General features: G+C 35.7%; 1 protein-coding gene across 7 annotated transcripts in view; it reads left to right on the top strand.

Moving 5' to 3' along the window:
- The window catches only part of LOC136033152 (uncharacterized), a 137,276-nt gene that overhangs the window by 55,033 nt on the left and 65,858 nt on the right, over positions 1-16,385 (top strand). The window lies entirely within an intron of this gene.

Raw genomic sequence — 16,385 nt, 5'->3', positions numbered from 1 at the left:
TGCTACTCGTATACCCAGCAAATTTGAATTCAGCATTACAAATTTGTTTTTATTCGCGGTTGTATAGCTGAAAGACTGTGCACACGCGTTCCAAAATGCTTATTTGTTTTTCAATATTTTATATGTTCTATACAGTATGTTCGAATGTTAGCCGGGTTTTATTACCAAAAGCAAGCTAAAGGACGCAAAATCTTCCATATGCGAAAATGAACGGAATACTTATAAATTATTGATAGAGTTTTCATCTCGCATCACTAATCCTTAAAATCCCAGAGGTTGAATTTGTTTTAATCTTTTCCGTTGTACCTCTACCACTATTAAACATTTTTTTTTTTTTTTTTTTTTTTTTTTTTTTTTTTTTTTTTTTTTTTTTTTTTTTTTTTTTGTCGTTTAAGGGTATTAAGCTGAAACAAAAGAGTGGCGTATGACAAAGTGCTTCGAAAATATATAATTTGTGCTATGTATTTGCACATTAGGGGGGCTCGGCGTAAAGTAAAGCGAATTACTTTTAGAAATGATATAAGCTAAGATTTTTAGGATTAATTGTACCATTCCTAAAAGTGTTTCACTTTAGTTTCACCCCCCCCCCCCCACTTCCCCAATGTGCTAATATATAGCCCAAATTACATATTTTCATGCTTTCTGCCTTACGTCAATATTATTTCAACTTAATACTCGTAAATTGAAGCAACAAAACCCATGAGCAAATAGTAGTATAGGTATAACGGAAAAAATCAGTTTTTTCTTGAGAGCAAAAAATGGTTTGTAGCACCGATAGACGAATGAATCTAAAAACTGGAGCAAAGATACGCTTTGCTTTGACAATGCTTTGACAATTTCTTTTGACAATGTGGTTGCTGAATTTTGTATTATCAACGGCAATCGAGTTACCTAATCAAAGACAATCTACTCCTTTTCGGCCAACCGTCTGAGGCTAAACGGAAAGCAGGTTGTCCTCGTTTGGGGTGGAAAGATGTCGTCAGGAAAGATTTCAGGGAAATAGGCACTTCTTAGGAGGGTGTAAAGAGGGAGGGTTTGAAGTTTGATTAGATTGGGATGTAGGAGGAGCTTGCATAGCTGTGTTGGCCTCAGGCGACTTGGTGGGTGAGTCTTTATCAGTAGTAGTAGTAATTAAGTTAGTAAGGAATTTCTTTTCTTTTGATAATCTGACGATAAAAGTTAAGATACCAAGAAAAAAAATTGCCCCCCTCGATCCATCTTAGGCCAATTCATACGTGAGAAACACAATTTTCTAATATTTGTGTTTTTGGTTGTTTCGTAATTATGGAGTTTTTAGGACATTACTATATTTTAGTCAGTATTGCCACGCTAAACTGTGGTAGTAGATAGACAAAACTGATTAGTTAAATTTGAAAATTTTCGTCCGTACAGATTCAAACATTACTAATCTCTTCATTCCTAAAGATAACTAAGTCTGCATAGGAAAGCTGCTCCTTCTTTCGATGGTTAGTGCCACGTGCCTTCAGCTTTTTTTTGCTCACTTTAGTCGCGTTTTCTTTTCCCTTTTCCTTCCTTTTTTTAGTTTAGCACCTACTACTACCAAAAACCGCATAACTGCATGCAAGGTGATATCCATATAGGGGGAGCTTGGAAGTTTGAACCCCCCCCCCCCCCCCGAAGTGTTTGTCTGACTCGTAAAAACATAACAAAAATGGATATACACACATTTTGTATGCGTTTTCAGTTTTTTTGTGTACCCCCCCCCCCACGGAAAAATCTTTTTGTAAAACACCCCCCGAAAAAAAAATCCTGAATACGATCCTGACTGTATGTAGAGGTCATATTCATCAAAAATTGTATTGCCGATTTTTCTGGTTTTTTAAAGACGTGTGTGGTTGTATAAGTTTCCACGAATTCAATCCAAAAAATCATATTTCGTTTTCACTAAGAGTCTCAGTTGCGAAGCGAAAAGCCCTTTTGTATCTTGATAAAACAATTAGGAAATTTTTATTGCATTTATATAAAAGCTTTTAGTACAAAAGTTTGTTTTTGGTTTGTATTCATACTTTTATGTCAGGAATAATCTAACATAAGAGTATCTAACCCATTTTATTTTTTTAAATTTAATAAAACAAGTAAGTTCATCTCCCTTAAATGCAGTTGCCGCAAAGTTTTATGGATTGTGATTGCCGAATGGTTGAAAGGATTAGCCTAACAAGGCAAATTTTTGCCAATTTTCAAAAAAATGCGCTACTTTTGTATTTTTTTGATGTAGTGTGGAACTTAATCCAATCCGGCAACGCTGTTCCCATGAAAGATGCAATTTAGATTTTTTTTTTCCTTTTATTATATTTATCAAGATTATTGTCTATTACAAAAGTGCTTTACTCAAGAATAAATCACTTTAAATCAGGAATTAATCCGATTTTGAAATAATGTATAGGCAATATTTAATTTTCCACTTAAAGAATTGTTGTGAAACCGTTTTTTTTCAATTTTTTATTGAGTTGGCAATCCGTTGATTTGATAAGCACAAAGATAAAGGACTTACAAGATTGCTTTATACAAAAATAGTAAAAAGGTAAATCGAGTAGGCGTAATTGTTAAACGGGGCTATATGTGTTTTCATGTCCTTCTTTTCAATTATCTGAAGAATTGTAAAGTTTTTTTTTTAGTTTGACGCTGAGGGAAAATAGGTCTGCTTTGAATAATATTTTTTTAAGGAAATAAAGCTTTTCTTCTGTAAAAAATACCCCACTTAAGTTTTACACTTTAGCCTTTTTTTTAGCCTTTGCCCTTTCTCTTGGTTGAAAGAATATTGTGCATAAACTTTCACGTTTCTAGTTTCATTAGTTTAGCTCTGTTTTTAGTGCATGGGGAAAAGTTTATATATAAAGGCCTGTGTATTAAAAATCAACAAGTCATTGAATAAGGTTGATTTACCCCTCCCCCCAATTTATGTCATTAAAATAGATTGATTATTTGCTCAGCATAACCTCTAGCCTTAGGCATAGCGAATTAGGTTTACGTTTGTCATCTCCAATTTAAATTTTCCAAAAGTTTCAGGATTTAACTTTGTCTGATTTTAGGGAATTACTGGCTGTAACTTTGGTGGCAATGGTGGGGACCGGGCAAAATACTACCATGAAAGACCTAGTGATCTTGCGCATAGTTCGTCAAACACTACATGTTAAAATTGTTGGCGCCAGTCAGAAGAGGAATAATAATAAAAATAATAAAATAAATAAAAATAAAATTTTATTATTAAATAAAAATTTTATTATTTAATAATAAAATAATATTAATTATTAAGTTTATTAATTATTAAGTTTAATAATTACTTATTAGTTAAATTATTAATATTAAATAATATTAATAATTTTATTATTATTAATAATAAAATTTTTATTATTTAATAAAAATAAAAAATAAAAACAATAATAAAAATTTGTTAAATCATTGAGCGTCTGTCTGAAACGCCCCACTGGGCTTTACTTATCGTGGTGGATAACTGTTATATAAGACAACATGAATAGTTTTAAAGTAGTCTGAAATCATATATTTGCTGGTTTTCAAATAGTTCGTTTGCATAGTTCGTTCAATAGTCCGTTTGCTGGTTTTCAAATAGTTCGTTGTAACGGACTGTAAGTAAGGAGCTACTCGGGCCAATATTAACCTAAACTCTAAAAATGGAGTTGATAACAGTTGATAGATCAAATAAATTGGTTTTTTGTGCTGATTCTAAATATATAAAATTCACTAAGTTTTAGTGTTACCTTGATTTTCAAGAAAGGGAGGAAGAACCCCCAGAAAGGTTAATGGACTTAATGAAAAGCCGAACCATAAAATTCGACAGATCAGTGTCCTATTGTAGGTTTCAAGTTCCTCTCTGTAGAAATATAGAATTACAGAAAGGGGGATGGTACCTCCCTTCGTATTGCAGGAAAATGTATCTTCTCAAACTTGTTGTTTGGGACGAGTGCACAATGGCACACAAAAAATCGCTCGAGGTTCTTGACCGATCATTGCAAGATTTGTGAGGAAATTCCAAACCCTTTGGCAGCACATTAATATTGCTTGCGGTAGATTTCAGGCAAACAGTACCTGTTTATGGGTACACGTAAAGACATTAAAATTAACTATAAATATGCGTGTTCGATTGCAAAAGATCGCTCTGCTGAAATATTTTCAGCTCAATTCCTGGCAATTGGAAACGGAAAGCTCCCAGTTGACTCAATTTCAGGACGTATACAACTGCCTCCTGAATTCTGTAATTTAGTGACGTCAAAAAATAATTTGGTTGAAAAGGTATTTCCGAATATTCTAACCAATTATAAAAATCATAAATGGCTAAGTGAACGAGGGATTCTGGCAGCCAAGAACAAAGACGTTCACGAAATCACAATATTATTCTGACCAAGATTCGAGACCAGGCAGTCATTTACAAGTCAGTCGACACAGTTCTGGAATCAAATGAAGCGGTTAACTATCCATCAGAATTTTTAAATTCCCTGGATCTCCAGGGGATCTCTAGGCGTACCAATGATACTGTTACGAAATATTAACCCACCAAAGCTTTGCAACGGCACGCGACTTGCCGTAAAAAAAAAACCCAATGGAAAACGTAATAGAGGCAACAATCGTGACAGGGCCTTCCGAGGGTGAGGCTGTTCTTATTCATCGCATTGCCATGATTCCAAAGGATCTGCTTTTTCAATCTAAAAGATTGCAATTCCCAACTCGATTAGTATTTGCAATCACCATCAACAAAGCTCAAGGGCAATCATTAAAAAAGTGCGGTATAGATCTTAATACGGATTGTTTTTCCCATGGACAATTATATGTTGCATGTTTTAGGGTCGGTAAAACGGACTTTCTATTTATATGCACAGACAATGGGACTGTGAAGAATTTTGTATATCCACAAGTTTTACGCAGTTAAAAATTAGCACCTTGCATACGTGTTGCTTTAAGGGGGGGGGGGCTTAGGCTTGTGGCTCAGAGAGAAACTACAAAAATAAAGCGTGTCGATGTATTACAAGAGCAACGCGAAACCTGGCTTGCGGCTGAAAGAGAAAGTAAAAAAAGAATGCGTGTCGAAGAATTACCAGAGTATATCAGAGGAATTACCAGTTGTATATCCGCAAGTTTTACGCAGCAAAAAATTAGCACCATACACACTTGTTGCTGGGGTATGTTCCGGAAAAAAACTAAAAAGTAAAGAAGAAAAATAAAATAAAGAGAGAAGAAAAAAACTATAAAAACTAAAAAAGTTAAACAACTAAATAAAACTAAAAAGAAAAAAAAAGAAAAAACAAAAAAAATTAAAATTATAAAACAAGGAATTACAAGAATTCAAAAACCTTAAAAAAGAAAACCAAAACTTTGAAGCTTAGTAGATATCATTGTTAAAAATTGGACTTACTTTAATAATCGAATATCTTTGAAAAAACTGCAATAGAACACAAGGAACAATGAGAATCCATATATAAAAGCCTGCCGCGTTCCATGCTGGGACTCGGCGGCGAAGCCGCCGGGACCCAGCTAATATATATATATATATATATATATAATATATATATATATATATATATACTAGCTGTTGGGGTGGCGCTTCGCGCCACCCCAACACCTAGTTGGTGGGGCGCTTCGCGCCCCCCCCAAGCCCCCCCGCGCGCGTAAGTCGTTACGTGCCATATTAGTTACGCGCCATTGTAGTTGTGTCCCTGTGTCCCACCTGTGAATATAGATAGATTTATATATGTGTTTCAAACTACGTAAAAATTGCGAATATACAACATTCTTGGCTTTCCCATTGTCTGTCCATATACAAAGCCGTATGTACTAATAATGACGTCATATGCAAACGCTCTTTTTACAAACAAACAAACATGCATACACACAACTCGTTTTTATATAGATAGATAGATAGATAGATACAATACAAATTAACTACGTAAAACTTGTGAATATACAACAGTCTTCGCTGTCCCATTGTCTGTGCGTATAAATAGATTGTCAGGTTTACCGACCCTCAAAGATGCAACATACAATTGTACATTGGTAAAGCAATCTGTATTAAGATCTATACCGCATTTTTCTAGTGATTGCCCTTGAGCTTTGTTGATGGTGGTTGCAAATGCTAATCGAATTGGGAATTGCAATCTTTTAAATTGAAAAAGCAGATCCGTTGGAATCATGGGAATGCGAGGAATAAGAACAGCCTCACCCTCATAAGGCCCTGTCAAGATTGTGGCATCTATTAGGTTTTCCATTGTTTTTTTTTTACGGCAAGTCGTCATTTATAACTGCATCTCGCAAATGAATGTATTGTTCAGAGCGGAGCTTGGTCTGATTCAGGCGGATATATAGCAAACGTTCTGATTCAATTTTAGCATACATATCCACGACAAATTGGTGAAACAATTCACGGCATTTTAAAATATAATTTTCTTCATCCTGCCGAATCATTAGTCTATAGGAATAATAATGCATTGCACTGCATTTCTTATTCATTTCTTTGTTAGTGGCTGGATTCATCAATTTAATATTAAAGTGATAGCCGTCGGCTCCATCCCAAAAAATGATAGGATATTGTAGGGCATCGTAGCATCGATGAGTTTCAGCAATTCTTAACAACTGAGCGTTTCGCTTATGTAGAATAATATCTCGAGGTAAAAACTGATCACCGACCATAACGATTGCCACTTCGTCGATAGTCGGAGCATTGTATCTACGCACATGTTGGCCAGGAGGCGTTTTGTCAGCGGAAATAACAATTTTATGAGTATCAGTAGGCATCAAATCGATGGCTGTTTTGAACAGACGCACTAAATTATTATTTTCGTGGAAAAGATGTTGCAATTGGGAAACGATTGTCCTTTCAACGTTGGGAGAAATTTCGCAACGTGCATTCAATTCAGAATTTCTATCACTGATGAAGTACAATTGTAAAAATTTATGATTCTCGCCTGAGAATGGTAGAAGGGACCCTGCTTTATGATAAATTTGCCCTTTTACTTTGAAAGTAGACATAAATTGATCTGGATTTTCGATTTGGGCTCCAAACGACGTCATTTGGAAACATGAGTTGTATTGTCTGATTTTTGACAAAAAACGCTTAGATTCTGACGTAGTTTCAGTAAGGAAAGTCTTCAATGGCTCTGGTGGTGCAGCCAATAGAGGAAGTTTAACTTTTCCTGAGGCGCAACACATTCCCATTGTTTCACCATTGAATTTCAAGGCCTTGCAATAGGGACAAATTTTAGACATTGTCCCGATTTGAACACATCTACTCAAGCTATAATCATCGACTGGGTTGTACCTGAATGCCAGGCGATAACTTTCAGATTGCTCTGATTCCTCGGCACGCTTTCTTTTCTTACTTTCTCTATCAGCAGCAAGCCTGATTTCTTGCTGTTCTTGTAATTCCTCGGCACGCTTTCTTTTCTTACTTTCTCTATCAGCAGCAAGCCTGATTTCTTGCTGTTCTTGTGATTCCTCGGCACGCTTTCTTTTCTTACTTTCTCTATCAGCAGCAAGCCTGATTTCTTGCTGTTCTTGTAATTCCTCGGCACGCCTTCTTTTTTCACATTCTCTTTTAGCAGCAAGTCTGCTTCTGCGTTGCTCTGGTAGTTCCTCGGCATGCTTTCTGTTCTTTCTTTCTCTATCAGCCTCAAGCCTGTTTCCCTGCTGGTCTTTTGATTCCTCGGCACGCCTTCTTTTTTCACTTTCTCTTTTAGCAGCAAGTCTGCTTCTGCGTTGCTCTGGTAGTTCCTCGGCATGCAGCCTCAAGCCTGTTTCCCTGCTGGTCTTTTGATTCCTCGGCACGCCTTCTTTTTTCACTTCCTCTTTTAGCAGCAAGTCTGCTTTCGCGTTGCTCTGGTAGTCAGCAGCAAGTTTTTTGGCATAGACTCTTTGAGCATCTTCATCAGTCATTGTAAACTTAAACATTAATAGATTTCTACGCGAACATATGTCTTATATAACTTGAATGACGTCACCTTCAAAGCAAAAATGACGGCAACTAATTTCATGACGTCAGCCGAAACATGACGTCACCTGATCCACAGATCCACAGACAGACAGACAACTTATTTTTATATATATAGATATATATATATTATATATATATATATATATATATATATATATATATATATATATGTATATATATATATATATATATATATATATATATATATCTATATATATAAAAATAAGTTGTCTGTGTGTGGATCTGTGGATGGATCAGGTGACGTCATGTTTCGGCTGACGTCATGAAATTAGTTGCCATCATTTTTGCTTTGAAGGTGACGTCATTCAAGTTATATAAGACATATGTTCGCCGTCATGTTTCGGCTGACGTCATGAAATTAGTTGCCATCATTTTTGCTTTGAAGGCGTGACGTCATTCAAGTTATATAAGACGTATGTTCGCGTAGAATTCTATTAATACTTAAGTTTATAATGACTGATGAAGATGCTCAAAGAGTCTATGCCAAAAAACTTGCTGCTGATAGAGAAAGTCAGAAAAGAAAGCGTGCCGAGGAACTACCAGAGCAACGCGAAAGCAGACTTGCTGCTAAAAGAGAAAGTGAAAAAAGAAGGCGTGCCGAGGAACTACTAGAGCAACGCAGAAGCAGACTTGCTGCTAAAAGAGAAAGTGAAAAAAGAAGGCGTGCCGAGGAATCAAAAGACCAGCAGGGAAACAGGCTTGAGGCTGATAGAGAAAGAAAGAACAGAAAGCATGCCGAGGAACTACCAGAGCAACGCAGAAGCAGACTTGCTGCTAAAAGAGAAAGTGAAAAAAGAAGGCGTGCCGAGGAACTACTAGAGCAACGCAGAAGCAGACTTGCTGCTAAAAGAGAAAGTGAAAAAAGAAGGCGTGCCGAGGAATCAAAAGACCAGCAGGGAAACAGGCTTGCTGCTGATAGAGAAAGTAAGAAAAGAAAGCGTGCCGAGGAATCAGAGCAATCTGAAAGTTATCGCCTGGCATTCAGGTACAACCCAGTCGATGATTATAGCTTGAGTAGATGTGTTCAAATCGGGACAATGTCTAAAATTTGTCCCTATTGCAAGGCCTTGAAATTCAATGGTGAAACAATGGGAATGTGTTGCGCCTCAGGAAAAGTTAAACTTCCTCTATTGGCTGCACCACCAGAGCCATTGAAGACTTTCCTTACTGGAACTATGTCAGAATCTAAGCGTTTTTTGTCAAAAATCAGACAATACAACTCATGTTTCCAAATGACGTCGTTTGGAGCCCAAATCGAAAATCCAGATCAATTTATGTCTACTTTCAAAGTAAAAGGGCAAATTTATCATAAAGCAGGGTCCCTTCTACCATTCTCAGGCGAGAATCATAAATTTTTACAATTGTACTTCATCAGTGATAGAAATTCTGAATTGAATGCACGTTGCGAAATTTCTCCCAACGTTGAAAGGACAATCGTTTCCCAATTGCAACATCTTTTCCACGAAAATGATAAGTTAGTGCGTCTGTTCAAAACAGCCATCGATTTGATGCCTACTGATACTCATAAAATTGTTATTTCCGCTGACAAAACGCCTCCTGGCCAACATGTGCGTAGATACAATGCTCCGACTATCGACGAAGTGGCAATCGTTATGGTCGGTGATCAGTTTTTACCTCGAGATATTATTCTACATAAGCGAAACGCTCAGTTGTTAAGAATTGCTGAAACTCATCGATGCTACGATGCCCTACAATATCCTATCATTTTTTGGGATGGAGCCGACGGCTATCACTTTAATATTAAATTGATGAATCCAGCCACTAACAAAGAAATGAATAAGAAATGCAGTGCAATGCATTATTATTCCTATAGACTAATGATTCGGCAGGATGAAGAAAATTATATTTTAAAATGCCGTGAATTGTTTCACCAATTTATGGTTGATATGTATGCTAAAATTGAATCAGAACGATTCAAGACCAGGCAGTCCTTTACAAGTCAGTCGACACAGTTTTGGAACCAAATGAAGCGGTTAATTATCCATCTGAATTTTTAAATTCCATAGATCTTTCAGGGTTTCCACCACACGTGCTACAACTAAAAATAGGCGTACCAATAATATTGTTACGTAACATAAACCCACCAAAGCTTTGCAATGGCACTCGACTTGCCGTAAAAAAAAACAATGGAAAACCTAATAGAGGCCACAATCCTGACAGGGCCTTTTGAGGGTGAGGCTGTTCTTATTCCTCGCATTCCCATGATTCCAACAGATCTGCCTTTTCAATTTAAAAGATTGCAATTCCCAATTCGATTAGCATTTGCAAGCACCATTAACAAAGCTCAAGGTCAATCATTAGAAAAATGTGGTATTGATCTTAATACTGATTGTTTTTCCCATGGACAATTGTACGTTGCATGTTCGAGGGTCGGTAAACCTGACAATCTATTTATATGCAGCGAGAATTGGACAGCGAAGAATGTTGTATATTCGCAAGTTTTACGCAGTTAATTTGTATTTCGGAACCAAATGAAGCGGTTAATTATCCATCTGAATTTTTAAATTCCATAGATCCTTCAGGGTGTCCACCACACCTGCTACAACTAAAAATAGGCGTACCAATAATACTTTTAAGAAATATCAACCCACCAAAGCTTTGCAATGGCACGCGACTTGCCGTAAAAAAAAAACAATGGAAAACCTAATAGATGCCACAATCTTGACAGGGCCTTATGAGGGTGAGGCTGTTCTTATTCCTCGCATTCCCATGATTCCAACGGATCTGCTTTTTCAATTTAAAAGATTACAATTCCCAATTCGATTAGCATTTGCAACCACCATCAACAAAGCTCAAGGGCAATCACTAGAAAAATGCGGTATAGATCTTAATACAGATTGCTTTACCAATGTACAATTGTATGTTGCATCTTTGAGGGTCGGTAAACCTGACAATCTATTTATACGCACAGACAATGGGACAGCGAAGACTGTTGTATATTCACAAGTTTTACGTAGTTAATTTGTATTGTATCTATCTATCTATCTATCTATATAAAAACGAGTTGTGTGTATGCATGTTTGTTTGTTTGTAAAAAGAGCGTTTGCATATGACGTCATTATTAGTACATACGGCTTTGTATATGGACAGACAATGGGAAAGCCAAGAATGTTGTATATTCGCAATTTTTACGTAGTTTGAAACACATATATAAATCTATCTATATTCACAGGTGGGACACAGGGACACAACTACAATGGCGCGTAACTAATATGGCGCGTAACGACTTACGCGCGCGGGGGAGCTTGGGGGGGGCGCGAAGCGCCCCCACCAACTAGGTGTTGGGGTGGCGCGAAGCGCCACCCCAACAGCTAGTATATATATATATATATATATATTATATATATAGATAAGTTGTTTGTCTATGGGTCTGTCGAGTGACGTCACTGTCCGCATATGACGTCTGAATTATTTCATCACATACCAATTCAAAAACGAATGTATTCAAGCCAAAGTAGCTCAGTTATATAACTACCTGTGTTGGCGCAGTGGGTTTGACCTTAGCGTGGTAATACGGGACCCAGAGATCGAACCATGCTGCAGGAATGCACTACAGGGCCGACGCAGGGACCTTAGTAGTCAAGAAGCGTCGTTAATCCGATACAAATACAAATACAGTAGCTCAGTTGGTAAAGCGTTATGTTCCAGGTTCTAGGTCCGAGAGGTTCCAGGTTCGAACCTTGGCTTTAGCATTAATGCAAAAGAAGAAAAAAAAACTAAAAAAGATAAAAACTACAAAAAAAACTAAAAAGAAAATACTAAAAAAACTAAAAAAGCTAAAAAACTAAAAAAAAACTAAAAAACAAAAAAAAAACTAAAAAGGGTAAAAAACTAAAAAAGTAAAAAAATAAAAAAAAATAAAAAAGGTAAAAACTACAAAAAAAACTAAAAAGAAAAAAAAACTTAAAACTAATAAAATAACTAAAAAACCAAAAAGTGAAAAAGAAAAAAAAAGAAAAAAGGAAAAAAAGACAAATAAAGGAGAAAAAGAAAACTAAAAAAAATAAAAATAAAAATGAAAAAACTAAAAAAGGTAAATGTATTCAAGCCGAAATAGCTGAGTTGGTAAAGCGTTTTGTTCAAGGTTCTAGGTCCGAGAGGCTCCAGGTTCGAACCTTGGCTTTAGCATTAATACAAAAGAAGAAAAAAAATTAAAAAAGAAAAAAAACTTAAAAAACAGGTAAAAACTAATATAAAAGACTAATAACGCTAAAAAACTAAAAAAACTAAAAAAAGGTAAAAAACTAAAAACTGAAAAAGAAAAAAACTAAAAAAGGGTAAAAACAGCAAAAAAAACTAAAAAAAAAAAAAAAAAAAAACTGAAAAAAGGGGGAAAAAACTGAAAAATAAAGGAGAAAAAGAAAACTAATAAAAATGAAAATAAAAAAAAACTAAAAAAGGTAAAAACTACAAAAAAAAACTAAAAGAAAAAAAAAAACTAAAAAGCTAAAAAAAGGTAAAAACAAAAAAAAACTAAAAAGAAAAAAAGGAAAAAACAAAAATTTATTTCATCATATACCAATTCAAAAACGAATGTATATACAGACCGGGACACAGGGAATATAAATGACGACCGGGGCACTCAAAGAGAAATTACAGACTGGGACACCGGGACACAAATGACGACTGGGACGTGTGTGTCGAATGACGTCATGTTTGTGTGTCAACTGACGTCATGTTTGTCGACTATAAATGACGACTGGGACACAGGGACACAACTACAACGGGGACGCCGGGGAGCACAGGGGGATATATAAATGACGATGGGGACACAGGGAATGTTTGATTAGCAATCACCATCAACAAAGTTCAAGGGCAATCATTAGAATAATGAGGTATAGATCTGAATACGGATTGTTTTTCCCATGGACAATTATATGTTGCATGTTCAAGAGTCGGTAAACCTGACAATCTATTTATATGCACAGACAATGGGACAGCGAAGAATGTTGTATATTCGCAAGTTTTACGTAGTTAAAAACATATATTATATATATATATATATATATATATATATATATATATATATATATATATATATATATATATATATATATATATATATATATATATATATATATATATATATATATATATATAAATATGTTGTTTGTCTGTCTGTCGACTGACGTCATGTTTGTGTGTCGACTGACGTCATGTTTGTCGACTGACGTCATTATAAGGATTGAGCTGTATGTCGTCATGAAGTTGTTTGTCGTCTGACGTCATGTTTGTCGACTAACGAAACTACAGACCGGGACACCGGGACACAAATGACGTGTTATGTCTGTTATAACATAATAGAGGCAACAATCTTGACAGGGCCTTTTGAGGGTGAGGCTTTTCTTATTCCACGCATTCTCATGATTCCAATGGATCTGCCTTTTCAACCTAAAAGATTGCAATTCCCAATTTGATTAGCATATTTAGTTTTCAGTCCAGAACCACTAAAGCTATTATGTAAATATCAAAAATATTTATGTTGTCTGAGCAATAATTTTTAGTTTTTATTTCAAAATAGAAAATTACCTGACAATTTTAGAATTATATCTATCTGTATATATATAAATAAGTTGTCTGTCTGTGGATCAGGTGACGTCATGTTTCTGTGTCGACTGGCGTCATGAAGTTAGTTGTCGTCATTTTTGCTATGACGGTGACGTCATTAAATATATTTAAGACATATATGTTCACGTAGAAATCTATTAATGTTTAAGTTTAAAATGACTGATGAACTTACAATGGCAAAAGCCGATGAAGATGCTCAAAGAGTCTATGCCAAAAAACTTGCTGCTGATAGAGAAAGTCAGAAAAGAAAGCGTGCCGAGGAATTAAAAGAACAGCAAGGAAACAGGCTTGAGGCTAAAGAACGCAAAACCGCGCAGTTAGATGAAGATCCACCTGGACAGCGAGAGTCAAAACATATCAAAACTGAAAATGATAGCGATGATGATTGGGTTTGGGATCTTGACTTGGATAAGGTCATCAATGCCTACCAGATTTTAGTTAAAAAAACAAAGGTTCGGCGATATGTATTTCATAGTGAAGCTGAAAAATAAAGAAGAAAAAGAAAACTGAAAAAAGAAAAAATGTAAAAAACTAAAAAATACTAAAAAGAAAAAACACTCAAAGAGAAATTACAGACCGGGACACAAATGACGACCGAGACAGAGGGAATATAAATAACGACCGGGACACTCAAGGAGAAATTACAGACTGGGATACCGGGACACAAATGACGGCCGGGACACAGGCAATATAAATGACGACCAGGACACAGGTATTTAAGAATATCGTTCAAAGACAAATTTTTAATTGTAAGAAGACCGTTGAAAGAGAAATCTCTAATTGTAAAATGACTGAAGAACCTACAATGGCAACACCCGAGGAAGCTGCTCAAAACGAATGTATTCAAGCCGAAGTAGCTGAGTTGGTAAAGCGTTATGTTTCAGGTTCTAGGTCCGAGAGGCTCCAGGTTTGAACCTTGACTTTAGCATTAATACAAAAGAAGAAAAAAACTAAAAAAGGTAAAAACTACAAAAAAACTAAAAAGAAAATATATTTATATATATTTATATATATCATCTTTTCCACAAAAATAATAATTTAGTGCTTCTGCTTAAAAACAGCAATCGAATTGATGCCTCCTGATACGCAACTATCAACAAAGTGGCAATCGTTGTGGTCGGTGATCAGTTCTTACCTCGAGATAATATTCTTTATAGGCGAAACAATCAGTTGACAAGAATTGCTTAAACTCATCGATGCTACGATGCCCTACAATATCCTGACGAATATAAATGACGCCCGGGACACTCAACTAGAAATCACAGACTGGGACACCGGGACACAAATGACGACGGGGACACAGGGAATATAAATGACGACCCGGACACAGGGACACAACTACAACGGGGACGCCGGGGGGCACAGGGGGATATATAAATGACGACGGCAACAAAGGAAATGGTCGATTAGCAATCACCATCAACAAAGCTCAAGGGCAATCAATAGAATCATGAGGTATAGATCTGAATACGGATTGTTTTCCCATGGACCATTATGCGTTGCATGTTCAAGAGTCGGTAAACCTGACAATCTATTTATATGCACAGACGATGGGACAGCAAAGAATGTTGTATATTCGCAAGTTTTACGTAGTTAAAAACATATATATATATATATATATATATATATATATATATATATATATATATATCCGATGAAGATGCTCAAAGAGTCTATGCCAAAAAACTTGCTGCTGATAGAGAATGTCAGAAAAGAAAGCGTGCCGAGGAATCAAAAGAACAGCAAGGAAACAGGCTTGAGGCTAAAGAACGCAAAACCGCGCAGTTAGATGAAGATCCACCTGGACAGCGAGAGTCAAAACATATCAAAACTGAAAATGATAGCGATGATGATTGGGTTTGGGATCTTGACTTGGATAAGGTCATCAATGCCTACCAGATTTTAGTTAAAAAAACAAAGGTTCGGCGATATGTATTTCATAGTGAAGCTGAAAAATAAAGAAGAAAAAGAAAACTGAAAAAAGAAAAAATGTAAAAAACTAAAAAATACTAAAAAGAAAAAACACTCAAAGAGAAATTACAGACCGGGACACAAATGACGACCGGGACAGAGGGAATATAAATAACGACCGGGGACACTCAAGGAGAAATTACAGACTGGGATACCGGGACACAAATGACGACCGGGACACAGGCAATATAAATGACGACCAGGACACAGTATTTAAGAATATCATATTATATATATATATATATATATATATATATATATATATATATATATATATTATATATATATATATATATATATATATATATATATATATATATATATATATACCTATATTCACATGTGGGACATAGGGACACAACTACAATGGCGCGTAACTAATATGGCGCGTAACGACTTACGCGCGCGGGGGGGGGGGTTGAGGTGGGCGCGAAGCGCCCCCACCAATATGTATATATATATATATATATATATATATATCTATATTCACAGGTGGGACACAGGGACACAACTACAATGGCGCTAGGTGTTGGGGTGGCGCTGTGTCCCGGTCGTCATTTATATTCCGTGTCCCTGTCGTTATTTGTGTCCCGGTGTCCGAGTCTGTAATTTCTCTTTGATTGTCCCGGTCATATATATATATATATATATATATATATATATATATATAATATATATATATATATATATATATATATATATATATATATAAATAAGTTGTATGTCTGTTATGTCTGTTACACTATGTCTGTTACGCCAGATTATATCTTCCATATATATATATAAAAACTAGCTGTTGGTGGGGGCACTTGGCACTCCCACCATTTTTAGTTTTTAGTTTTTTACC

This window comes from Artemia franciscana, chromosome 11, assembly GCF_032884065.1.
Source record: "Artemia franciscana chromosome 11, ASM3288406v1, whole genome shotgun sequence".
NCBI classification, from domain to species: domain Eukaryota; kingdom Metazoa; phylum Arthropoda; class Branchiopoda; order Anostraca; family Artemiidae; genus Artemia; species Artemia franciscana.
Note: the sequence above shows the minus strand (reverse complement) of the source record. Positions and strands in the feature narration are given on the sequence as shown.